Here is a 13,850-nt window from a genome sequence, read left to right as displayed (position 1 = left end):
GTGTGATGTCTTAATTCTTAATACCATTAGAAACAAGTGTTGATAGTATAAATGATAATTATCTGTTTATATCCAATAGCTTCCAGGAAATCTTTAAATCCAAAATCTGGCAGTGTTTGTCAAATGCCTTTTGGGACGATAGACAAGAAGTTGCCAAAAGCCAAGTGCTCTATCTATAATTAGGTCTTTGGGCATTAAGGGTGTTCCAGTGTATATCAAAATGTCATAATAAAATATTATTGAGGAATTGTCAAGCATTCTGTTATCTGGAAGATGAGGAAAATTACCATTGCAAAGCATGCAGAAGTCATTTTCCTTTCAATTAAAAGGTAAATAAATTTATTGTGGTCAAGAAACACTGGAAATACATTGAGTCAATTACTTCATATAGTTAGCTTAAATAAAATGATCATCACTTTTTCTTTATGTGAGTAGGGATTCTCTATTATTTCAAAAATAGTAGATATGTTTACTAAAATGTAATGTTTTCCATGGATGTGGTGTTGGACCCCTTTCGTTCTGCAACTCAAGAGACAGAGGAAGACAGAGCTATGAATTTGAGGTTAATCTTGTCTGCAGACATTTCCAGAACAGTCATAGCTACATACAGAGAATAATGTTCTCAAAAAGCATAAAAGGAAACAAGGAAGATTAATGTATTCGTTACTTTTGACTAAACACATTAATTTGGGATACATTTTTTAAGTAAAGTATTTTAAGAATATGGCATTATCTCTGAAGTTTAAATGAAACAATTAATATTCATCATAAACACATAAAATATTTGATAATAGTATCCACAAAGAGTGATTAAATATTCAGAATTTTTTTATTCGATATAATTTATTTACATTTCAAATGATTTCCCTTTTCTAGCCCCCCCCTCCCCGAAAGTCCCATAAGCTCCCTTCTCTTCCCCTGTCCTCTCACCCACCCCTTCCCACTTCCCCGTTCTGGTTTTGCCAAATACTGTTTCACTGAGTCTTTCCAGAACCAGGGGCCACTCCTCCTTTCTTCTTGTACCTCATTTGATGTGTGGATTATGTTTTGGGTATTCCAGTTTTCTAGGTTAATAACCACTTATTAGTGAGTGCATACCATGATTCACCTTTTGAGTCTGGGTTGCCTCACTTAGTATGATGTTCTCTAGCTCCATCCATTTGCCTAAGAATTTCATGAATTCATTGTTTCTAATGGCTGAATAGTACTCCATTGTGTAGATATACCACATTTTTTGCATCCACTCTTCTGTTGAGGGATACCTGGGTTCTTTCCAGCATCTGGCAATTATAAATAGGGCTGCTATGAACATAGTAGAGCATGTATCCTTATTACATGGTGGGTAGTCTTCTGGGTATATGCCCAGGAGTGGTATAGCAGGATCTTCTGGAAGTGAGGTGCCCAGTTTTCGGAGGAACCACCAGACTGCTTTCCAGAATGGTTGTACCAATTTGCAACCCCACCAGCAGTGGAGGAGTGTTCCTCTTTCTCCACACCCTCTCCAACACCTGCTGTCTCCTGAATTTTTAATCTTGGCCATTCTGACTGGTGTAAGATGAAATCTCAGGGTTGTTTTGATTTGCATTTCCCTAATGACTAATGAAGTTGAGCATTTTTTAAGATGCTTCTCCGCCATCTGAAGTTCTTCAGGTGAGAATTCTTTGTTTAACTCTGTACCCCATTTTTTAATAGGGTTGTTCGGTTTTCTGGAGTCTAACTTCTTGAGTTCTTTATATATATTGGATATTAACCCTCTATCTGATGTAGGTGAAGATCTTTTCTCAATTTGTTGGTTGCCGATTTGTCCTCTTGATGGTGTCCTTTGCCTTACAGAAACTTTGTAATTTTATGAGGTCCCATTTGTCAATTCTTGCTCTTAGAGCATACGCTATTGGTGTTCTGTTCAGAAACTTTCTCCCTGTACCGATGTCCTGGCTTTATGTGGAGGTCCTTGATCCATTTGGATTTGAGCTTAGTACAAGGAGACAAGGATGGATCAATTCGCATTCTTCTGCATGCTGACATCCAGTTGAACCAGCACCATTTGTTGAAAAGGCTATCTTTTTTCCATTGGATGTTTTCAGCCTCTTTGTCGAGGATCAAGTGGCCATAGGTGTGTGGGTTAATTTCTGGATCTTCAATCCTGTTCCATTGATCCTCCTGCCTGTCACTGTACCAATACCATGCAGTTTTTAACACTATTGCTCTGTAGTATTGCTTGAGGTCAGGGATACTGATTCCCCCAGAATTTCTTTTGTTGCTGAGAATAGTTTTAGCTATCCTGGGTTTTTTGTTGTTCCAGATGAATTTGAAGAAGGAAGTGGAAGAAGACCTCAAAAAATGGGAAAACCTCCCATGCTCATCGATCGGTAGAAACAATATAGTTAAAATGGCCATTTTGCCAAAAGCAATATACAGATTCAATGCAATACCCATCAGATATTGTCCTATTTTTACAACAGTTCTCTGTTTATAACAGATTGTGCCTTGTCTCATCTGCAGCTGATGAATAATGGATCTGATTAGAAGACTGCCTAGAGACCAGCAGTCACATCTGTAGCCGCCAGCCAGCCGCTCCAGTCAAACCAGGCAGCTGGGAAGGGAAGATGCGGATAGACGGGAAGGCAGCAAAAAAGAGACAGACCAGGACAACCCATTTGCTGATCGAGGTCCAAAGTTTAATGGGTGACTGAGAATTTAAGGTTTGGGGGCAAGACCCTTCCCTGCAAGGTTCCGAGGGTCCGCTCAGAGGGCATTGGCTCCACTGCTTGGTGGGTGTCGGCTCCACTGTGCCACCCTGCTCAGCGGGGTCCTGCTTAATTCTGGAAACTGTAGATCCAGAAGAACAAGGAGCAAGAGAGTGCTCCGCCCCAGGTGGGGGAGGCTTGTGGCTGAGGTCTGGAAATTCCCACTCAGAAGGCTGAGCCCGGAGGGCACACATGCCCTTGGGTCTTGTGCATGCATGACCTTAGACCATTTGGATCTGTTTTAGGCTTAAATCAAAGTGCTTTGATCAAATGCATAATCTGACATATCTTATGTATTTATTGTAGTGATTTGTATTAAAAGAATCAGAAGTGCAGATAAGTTATTTATCATCTGTTTAATTAAACTGCCTTGGTTTAGCTTACAATTCTTTAAATGTTCTTAATTAAAACATTGAAAAATGCAATTGACAGACGCTTGTATAGCTTACAAAGTTATTTTTGAAAGTCTTACATTACTTAAATTATTCCAAGTAACAGTGGATTGTGAATTAAGAAAGACAAACCATATTATTTTTTGACACACTTAAGACTGAGAGTAACTAATAATGCTCTTGTTTATAATTTAAAGACTTTTCAGGCAAAATCCAACTTAAAATTTCCCTTTCCCTGCCAATTTCCCAGTGTCCACTCTTAATTGCTAGTAATTTTTTTTTACCTTAAAGATGAAGTTATTCACAACTTTTGAGCATATGAGAGTAGAAACATTGTCAGACAGCTTTAATTGACATTGTCTCCACACCTCCAGTTATCAGGAATATATTTTTTACTGCCTTGCTTGCACTGCATTAAATATTCATCAGTTTCTTGAAGGGGGTCATGTTTTTACAAGTATTTTCATGTAACTATTGCAGTTGTGGTCAAGAAAAGGAAAATTTTCTGCTTGAAACTGTGTTGATTTAAGTGATGTGTGATCTGTCACAATCTTCAGGCACTGGGTGATTCCCTAGGAAAGTTGTGAGTGGGGGCTGGCACTGTACTGTCTCAGGTTCCTAGGACCTAAGGGGATCCTCAGCAACTCCTGGGGAAGGCTGGGAGTAACTTACCGGGAAGCTGATTTATCTGTCTAAAGGGTGGTGTGGGCATCACCACCCTCTTGTTTGATCTGCCTAGGATTTCCTCTTGGAGCTGTTGTACAGATAGAGGTGACATTGGTAAAATACAAAACAGATTTCTCATGTGGTCTATGGGTTTCAATTTCAATATAAATCAAAACAGTATGTCAGTGCCTCTTAAGAACCGCATTAAAGTCGGAACGGGAGCGCTCCCTCGTGTGGTTTCCTCTCACCGTGGAGGTGATGCAGCTCTGTTCAACACGAAGTACTTGTGTTTTGAGGATGCGCGCACTCCAGGGGACCAGATGATCACATGCAAAACCCAGTTTTTTCCTCGCATAAACAAAAATTTTTCTAGAAAAAGTTATTATAAATTAAGTATGTTAGTAATGTAACTCCGCCGGAGAAGGGAAGGGGCCAGAGATGTATTTTCTTGAAGAGATATATACAAGAAGCATAATTTCACACAATTAAAATATTTTGATGCACCTTCTAGAAAGTGGATGTTACCGGACTCATGAAGATCGACATCGGAGTAAAATTAACCAAGTGTGCCTCAGGGCTGTGGTGGCAGGTTTTAGTTACTTTTTAACTTAGAGTATATTAACTGTACATACTGAGGGGTTACAACATGGTGTTTTCACATGTGTGCAGTATGTGTCTGTGTCACATTCATCTCCGCAGTGTTTCATCCATGTTCCCATCTGCCGCTCTCTGGAGCTTCTCCTCGTCTCAGAAATTCCTATTTGACTCCGATTCACATCATAGAAAAGGTAACATTGGCCTTTCCGGGGCTAATTTTCTTAAGGTAACCTCCATTTCCGTAACATTGAGACGGTTTTCAAACCAATGGTGATATGTGGAGGATTGTAGTGTCTACATGTGAGAAAAACAGTTTGGAGCTGGCTCAGAGGTTAAAGGAATGTTGCCATCACCTAGAAGATCCAGGGTTTATTTTCAGCATTCAATAGCTGCTCAAAACTATGAGTAATTTCACTCGTAAGGGGTCCAATGCCATCTTCTGATATTTTCAGGTATTTTATGCATAGGGTATAGACATTCATGCAGGAAATATACCCATACATATAAAATAAAATTGAAGGTGTGTACATACACACACACACACACATTCCTGAGCCATCATGTCTTCTTTCTGCCTTTTAATTTTTCATCTTCATTTACATATTGTTTAATTTCATGTAAAATGTTTGTATAAATTTGAATAAATCTATTATTTCTATAGATAAATTTATTTGAAAAATTTCACATTATTGAATAGTAAAGTCTGTAAGGAAGATGCTACGATCAAATGACTAGTGAGCACTCCACACTGAAGAAGTCAGTTACTGGAAGCTTAGTGCTTCCATACGATTTACTGTCTTAGCATCCTATGACAGATAAAAAGATTCCGCATAGTTGGAAATAAAAGGGAGAACAGGGCTCATGCCCCATTTGAAGGTAGCGTTATCGTTTACTACAACAGGGTAAAACAGGCTGAAACTTAACTTCCTATTGCTAATGACACCAAAGGGACAAAATGTGAGAAAGCATATTTCTAGAAATATAAATACGCCTAACTCAGTGAAGAAACGTCTAAAATTTTTTTCTTTATGGAATTAGATTTTCTCTATTATTTAAATGGAAAGTAATAGATGTTTCCTAAAGATGAATATGTTCACTAGATGCAATGTCATAAGCCTTAATCCTAGCACCCAAGAGGCATAGGCAGAGACAGATAGACCAATGAATTTGAGGCGAACCTGGATTACCAAGTCATTTATAGAAAAGCTAGGCTACATGCAAAGAAACCCTGTCTTATGTCTCTGTGATACAGAAAATACTTACAACTAAATTTGAAAAACAACCTAAAATATAAAACAAATGAGGAATAGATTCACACTTGGATAAATTTCCTATAAACAACTCAGAAATGTCCAAACTTTATGCAAAATTAAACACATCCTCCAAAATTAAGAAAATACAATGGGGGATGCAGGTCAAACTGGCAAGGCGAGGTAACATTCTGTGTAGATCAGGTAATAGTCAAAACAAAATAAGACAAAAGCAGGAGATCTGATGTATCCATAGACACATAAAACAGGAAGTGCAAATATATACACTCAAGCACAAACACATAAAATAATTTTTGAAAGGCAGATCTAGAGGCAGAGACATTTGTCAGATTTCAACATCCTAACAACTGTGGAGACCAAAGACAAAAGGATTTGTATGCTCTTTGGGGTCACCTTACCTGGAGAACAAATTGTTAAAAAAGACTGTCTCAAATGAGGTAGAAAGTAAGACACAATAGCCCCACACACTGGCACCCATCCACACACAGGACACATAAAAGCACAAGAAACAACGCACGGTAGAAACAGAACCATCAACATTTATTTACTACTGGAAAATCAGATAACAGCCAGTATTTAGGCACTTGAAAAAATTTGGTGAACAAACTGACAAAAACTTCATGTTTACCCTCACATGCCAGTGGCATGGGACAGCACATGGAAGGAATAATCTGAATGTTAAATGAAAGAGCTTAACTGGCTAACTCCCTAACAGGCTTCTAATGTGCAGATGAGATCCTGAGGCTGAATCCCTGCTCACCCGGAGGTGTGAGCGCTTCATTCTGATTTGTGGAACTTCCTGAGGTGACTGTGGTATGTGGATGACTGGCGGAAGCTGCTATCACACAGGGAGCAGGAGTATGGCTTCTCTCCTGTGTGGATCCTCTCATGAGCCTGCAGGTTGGTCTTGTATCGGAAGGCCCTTCCACAGGCATCGCATGTGAAAGGCTTCCCTGCCTTGTGTATGACCTCATGAACTCGAAGTTCCGAGACTTGGTGAAAGCCTGTCTGGCACACCTTACAGAAGAATGGCCTCTCCTTCTTGTGTGTTTTCGGGTGGATGGAGAGGTTGCAGGGAAGGTTCTGGGACATTCCTCGCATTTGTATGGTTTGGGTCTCTCTGGAGTCTCTCTTGGTTACCCTTAAAGGTGGAATTTGCCTCATGATTCTGGAAAAGAGGGACAGACTTAGGGGTAGATTGCTCTGGCCTGCAGAGGAAGCCTGGGACCTCCATAGGGACAATTCCAGGAGAAGCTGCCCACAGAGACATGTCTAGGGACCTGCGGGTACTGCACACTGCTATTCTTAAATCCTGAGGCTCTCTGTAAGAAACGCCTTCCACATCAGGTACAGAGTACTGCTCTCCCTGGATAATGAAAATGGAATCTCCCTCACTTGTGAGACGAATAACCCCGCCACTCACATCAGTAGCATTGTAGCCGTCTCCAGTCTCCTCAGACTGCTCGGTGAGGGAGAGAAACACTGCCTGTACGTCCATAAGGACCTCTTCAGAAGAAGGTGCCCTCAGGGACACTTCCTGGGACCTGGAAGTATCTTGAGTTACTCTTCTGGAAACCTGTGGGACTCCATAAGAAACATCCCTGTCTTCAAACACCTGATATTGCACTCTCTGGAAGGTGCAAAGGGAATCCCTCACAGTTCCAGCACTATTAACACCGTCACTTCCAACACTAGTGTTCCAAGGGGGGTTGGCAGCCATCGTCTGTATTTTCATGTCCTGTGACAAATAAGACAATTGATAAAACTGTACACAAGTAGAGAATCACACGGCAGCCCTCTTCTGTCCAGCCTGACTCCCCTGCTGCCAAGAACACATCTTTGGGGATCTCCAAGAGTGCCCTTGTGTTCTCTTGTGCGGGAGTTGTTGCTACCTTCTGTTGCTCCAAATGTGCGATGACTTCTTTTAAGGGCATGTTCTGAGAAAAGAGGGCTTCCTGCCCGTGCATGGCTACATGGACCTGTAAACAAAGCCAGTGACCACCGTGAGCCTCTGCTGTAGTCTCTAGCCTCTGGGCAGTGAAGGAGCAGCGCTACTCCATCTTAAGGTTAGGAACCTTATTACAAGGTCAAAATAGAATCATTGCATTTTTGGTTTTTTTTATAAAACTTGAATTTGATCATATCTTGGCCCATTTTCTGAAATTTGACTAGTTCTGAAGCCTATACTCTTACTATGAGCTGTATGAGCTGACCTCCACCCTGACAAGTTTTGAAATGTTCAGACAAATTCCTATATAAACAATCCCCCCACCTCCCCTTACACCATCAGTTTTTAGAGGGATATAAACCCCACTGTCTGTTGGTTCACTGTGATTTTCTCAAAGCCAACCTGTGAGAAACAGCCTTGTCTGACATAAAACAGGGCTTGCTTAATTCATGCAAAAGTTTGTGTGATTGTCTTTACCCTCATACTGTCATGAACTTAACTACAGGTAATTGTAACTTTCAGTCTGGAATCCTCGGGATCTCTATGCACACTCTGTAGTAGATACCACATTGGTGTCTTGGCCTCAGACAGACAGGTGGCTCCTTCTCAAAGGCCACTTAAGAGAGATGGCCCTGTGTGAGAGAGACTATCAGTGTGGGGGACAGTCTCCACTGGCATTCCTTCAGTGGGTCAAAGGCGGGTAACTGTTATATTCATTTAGCGTCCCCAGGGTCTCCATGTTAACTGCACAATGGATGCCCCTGTAACGTCCTAGCCTCAGACAGGCAATGGTTAGTCCTGTCCTGGAACTTTGTGATGCTCCATAGTCATTCTGAAGTAGCCGAGGCTTTCCCACCTCCAGCCATTGGTCCTTACGTGGCCGCTCCCTATCAGTCACTTCACTTTTCTGTGTGAGTAGGCTTTCTTTTAACACTTATATGTTTTTTGTCCCTCCCATGACACTGTTGCCCTAAACAATAATCCTTGACCAAAGATGTCCTTATCAAGAAAGCTTTAATTTGGAAAAGGGGGAGGTTTTATTTATTTATTTATTATTGAACTCTTAAACAAAAATCACACCTGTCTGAATCAAGTCCTACACCTACACTGTCTGACTAGGATGCACTCTGCTGCCGCTCTGAGGAACAAGACTGTTTGCTTGGAGTTTAGATTCAACCATGAAATTCTTAATATAAAACAAAGCTCAAGTGTGGACAAGGAATAAAACCAACTGCAAGGAGAACTCAAACAGTGGAGACGGGAAAGTCCCCATACCTATGAAAGGGATCATGTTTTAGACCCAAGTTCTTGGCCAGCCTGGGCTACACTACAAAACCATACTTCAAATGGGAAAACAAAAACAAAAACCTAGAAACAAACTGAAACCAAAACTAAAATACATAAAATGAAAGAAGTGATTTGCATAGCAATGACATCATACAGTGTGTGAGGTTTCATTTCTAATGTGTGTGTGTGTTTGTGTGTGTTTATATATATATATATACAAACATTAGATACACATATATATGTGTATATATACATATATATTCACACACATTGGGACAAATGTATATATATATATATATATATATATATATATATATATATATATATATATTTGTCCCTCCCATTGACTACTAGCCCTAGACAAGTATCCTTGATCACAGATGTTCTTAACAAGAAAACTTTAATTTGGAACCCCCTGGATCTCAAAATTAAAATTGAAAATTTTCTCCACCTTGGTAATTTTTATCACTGACTGAGAAATATACAAATCCAGCCACTAGAAGAAGATTCAATGTATTTACATTCACATTACATCTTTCAAGGTTTGAAAATTTGAAGTGAAGCACCAGTATTCGTTAAGGCATTTCTTATGAAACTGACACTGTTGTGAATGGATGTGACAGCGCTAGATCAATATGAGAGTCCTTGCTCAGCTGTTGTGCACCTCAGTTTTCTGGATAGGACATCTAACTGGCGAGCATTAGCCAATCTGGAAAGCAAGGTAGTCACTTGACTACCCAGAGTCTGCCTTGTACGTACAGGGACTGAGAGACCAAATCTCCTGGGTTCAGACTGTAGCTTAGAGAGGCTAACCTAAGGTTATACTCAAGTTAACAAACAGGCTGGTAACTAGCAGCGGTTTCCAGGCTACCCCCAAATAATACCTGCATCTAGCACCAGTTTCCAGGTTATTCCCCAACAATTTTGCCACCCCAGGCTACAAGTCCGGCCCTGACACTTCACTTCTTATGGTTTAGGTCTCAGTACCAGCCAACCATGTTAAAGGCCATAATGGCCCCCCAGTCAGATGTATACCAGACTAGAGACCCCTTTCTTGCCTCTATAAATGCTTGCCTAAAATTAGGCTCAGAGCTCCAACTTCCTGCTGTGTCTCGAAGTCAAGGTTGAATAAAAATACTCTAATGCAGTTGCATTACATGTAGCTCTCAGTGTGCTTTTGAGGTTCACAAACTTTTCATGGTACAACAGGATCAGAGAGTAGTGGTGAGAGTCAAGAGATAAGATGTGAGCTAAGATTCCAACACAGTTCTCACAATTAGAATATGACTGAGCCATCCTCCAGACAGAAGGCATTTCCTCTAAAACCCTTAAATTCTTGTCCAAATGTCAATGCCACAGTCTCTCTGAAACAATGTAACTATACTACATTTAATTAGAACCATCAATCATTTGGTGGTAACCTTTCTGATTTATTCATGCTAATTTAGAGTACTGCGAATTCCAACATGTAATGATTTGTAAGGTGGAACAATCTCCCTAGTAACAAAATCTACAACTTCCTAGAACTTTTTCCTATTATAAGTGACTGCATTTCCTCCCCACATAACCATTTCTTACCCCAGGAACTCACCATGACAGGAGGCTTCAAGTACTCATCAGTCAGACCCTCCATGAATCTCCTCATGTTTCTGCCACTGGATTTCCACTTCTCTGTCAAAGCAAACTTGTCCTTGCAGTGCCCAGTGAGGAGAAACTGCTCCAAGACCAGTTGAGAGATCATCTGCTCCTTGCTCTGCTTCTCTGGCTGCAACCAGGAGGTGAACATCGCCCAGAGTGTTTACAGCTCCTGCTTTGCCAGGGAGCCATGGTTGTTTGGAGAAACACTGACCTGAGATCTTGCTGAGTGAGAGATGTCTTCTCCCAACTGCATAGCAGAAGCCTGGGTTGAAATAAACTCTGCGTAGTCTAATTCAAAGTCATTTGATGATGATGTGGACCTAAAGGTTTCTCTGAACTGTGAAGTCATTGTGATGAGAATCCTCAGAAAAATTCAACTATGGCAATTTGGCGTTTGTCTTCTTACTTGAGGCCTGGTTCAACAATTGGTGAATCTGTAAAAGATATAAAGAAAAAAGAGAAGAGACAAGTGAAGTAAAAGTTCAGCTGAGCTTTCTCGATTTCTGTCACAGTGGGTTTACTAGCTACCTGACAATTGCCTTACTACATCAGAAAAAAAATCAAACAAAATACTGGAGAGATACCTGCCCTACTGATTGATCACAGTTGGAATCCTATGTCAGACTCAGCTCTGTGTCTCTAGTGCAATGCTTGATGCTTCCCGTGGGCAGAACACATCTTATCACACATAGTATGTCACTGTGCTCAAAGGGGACAGTGCACTCTGGAAGGGAGTGTCAAGACTGGCGTTTATCTCAGACTTCTGAGCCTGGGCTTTCACATGTGGCTCGTCCTAAAATTGTTAAATTGTCATCATTTCTGGAGAATTTTGGACCCCAGATACTTCAAGGAACAAGGCCAAACCCTTGCAAGTGGACTGAGACAGTACCAGAGACCTTCTTGAATATGTCTCTGAATCACAAAGAAAAGGCAGAGGTTGAACAGGGCTCATCTTTGTAAGCAGAGATAGGCTTGTATAATTTGTTCCTGTACCAATGAGTTTAATGCTATTCCCAACTTTCTGCTCTTTTAGAGTTGGTGTATCTGGTTTTATATTGAGGTCCTTTATTCCTCTGGACTTGAGTTTTGTGCAGGGTGATAAATATGAAACTATTTGCATTTTTCTACCTATAGAAATACAGTTAGGCCAGCATCATTTTCTGAAGATGTTTTCTTCTTTCCATTGTATTGTTTTGCCCTCTTTGCAAAAATCAAGTGTCTATAGGTGTGTGGCTTTGTTTCAGAGTCTTAAATTTGATTCCATTTATCAATCTGTCGTTGCTATACCAATTCCTTGCCATGTCACTATTATTGCTCTGTAGTACATCCTGAGTTCAGGGAAGGTGATACCTCCAGATGTGTTTTTATTGTTTACCGTTCTTTATTTTTTTCAGCGTCTATATTTATTTATTTATTTTTCCATTTTTTAATTTTCTATATTCTTTGTTTACATTCCAAATGATTTCCCCTCTCCCAGTTCCCCCCTCCCCATATATCCCATTCCACCCATTCTCCAATCACCTCCCTCCTTTTTCTCTGTCCTGCTACTTCCCAACAATGCAAGATCAAGCCTTTCCAGGAACAGGGCCCTCTCCTTACTTCTTCATGAAAGTCATTTGTTATGCTAATTGTGCCTTGGGTATTCATAGCTTCTGGGCTAATTAATATCCACTTACCAGAGATTGCATTTCATGTGTATTATTTTGTGATTGGGTTACCTCACTTAGGATGGTATTTTCCAGTTCCAACCATTTGCCTAAAAGTTTCTTGAATTTATTGTTTTTAATTGTTGAGTAGTATTCCATTGTGTAAATATACCGCATTTTCTGTATCCATTCCTCCATTGAGGTACATCTAGGTTCTTTCCAGCTTCTGGCTATTATAAATAAGGCTGCTATGAACATAATGGAGTATGTGTCCTTATTGCATGCTGGGGAATCCTCTGGGTATATGCTCAGGAGAGGTATAGCAGGATTCTCCAGAAGTGTCATGTCCAGTTTTCTGAGGAACCGCCAGACTGATTTCCATAGTGGTTGTACCATCTTACAAATCCACCAGCAGTGGAGGAGTGTTCCTCTTTCTCCACATCCTCACCAACACCTGCTGTCTCCTTAGTTTTTAATCTTAGCCATTCTGACTGGTGTGGGGTGAAATCTCAGGGTTGTTTTGATTTGCATTTCCCTAATGACTAATGATGCTGAGCATTTCTTAAGGTACTTCTTTGACATCCAAATTTCTTCAGGTGAAAATTCATTGTTTAGATCTCTACCCCATTTTTTAATAGGGTTATTTGGTTCCTTGGGGTCTAACTTCTTGAGTTCTTTGTATATACTGGATATTAGCCCTCTATCCGATGTAGGGTTGGTGAAGATCTGTTCCCAATTTGTTGGTTGCTGTTTTGTCCTTTAGACAGTATCCTTTGCCTTACAGAAACTTTGTAATTTTATGAGGCTCCATTTGTCAATTCTTGATCTTAGAGTTGATTTTATAACTGGCCACTTTGCTGAAGTTATCAGCTGTAAAAGGTCTCTGGTGGAGTTTTTTGGGTCACTTAAGAATACTATTATATCATCTGCAAATAGTGGTAATTTGAATTCTTCCTTTCCAATTTGTATACCTTTGACCTCCTTATGTTGTCTAATTGCTCTAGCTAGAACTTCAAGTACTATATTGAAAAGATATGAAGAGAGGGGGCACCTTTGTCTAGTCCCTGATTTTAGTGGGATTGCTTCAAGTTTCTCTCCATTAGTTTGATGTTGGCTACTGGTTTGCTGTATATTGCTTTAACTATGTTTAACTATGGACCTTGAATTCCTGTTCTTTCCAAAACGTTTAGCATGAAAGGATGCTGAATTTTGTTAAATGCTTTTTCAGCATCTAATGAAATGATCATATTGTTTTTTGATTTGAGTTTGTTTATGTAATGGATTGCATTGATGGATTTCCTTATACTGAACCATCCCTGCATCCCTGGGATGAAGCCTACTTGACCATGGTGGATGATCGTTTTGAAGTGTTCTTGGATTCAGTGGGCAAGAATTTTATTTAGTATTTTTGCATCGATATTCATAAGGGAAATTGGCCTGAAGTTCTCTTTCTATTTTGGATCTTTGTGTGGTTTTGGTATCAGCATAATTGTGGCTTTGTAGAACAAGTTGGGTAGTGTTCCTTCTGTTTCTATTTTGTGGAATAGTTTGAAGAGTATTGGTGCTAAGTCTTTTTTGAAGGTCTGATAGAATTCTGCATTGAAGCCATCTGGTCCCATGCTTTTTTTGGTTGGGAGACTTTCTATGACCCCTTTTAT

At 40.2% G+C, this 13,850-nt stretch overlaps 1 pseudogene; it reads right to left on the bottom strand.

Annotated features, from left to right (window-relative positions):
- Positions 1–7,364: 7,364 nt before the first annotated feature.
- LOC127665690 (zinc finger and SCAN domain containing protein 4F-like) lies at positions 7,365–10,978 on the bottom strand (annotated as a pseudogene).
- Positions 10,979–13,850: the final 2,872 nt, after the last annotated feature.

The sequence above is a fragment of the Apodemus sylvaticus genome, chromosome 15 (genome assembly GCF_947179515.1).
Source record: "Apodemus sylvaticus chromosome 15, mApoSyl1.1, whole genome shotgun sequence".
In the NCBI taxonomy this organism is placed as follows: domain Eukaryota; kingdom Metazoa; phylum Chordata; class Mammalia; order Rodentia; family Muridae; genus Apodemus; species Apodemus sylvaticus.
The sequence above is the reverse complement of the archived record's forward strand: the minus strand, read 5'-3'. Positions and strand labels throughout refer to the sequence as shown.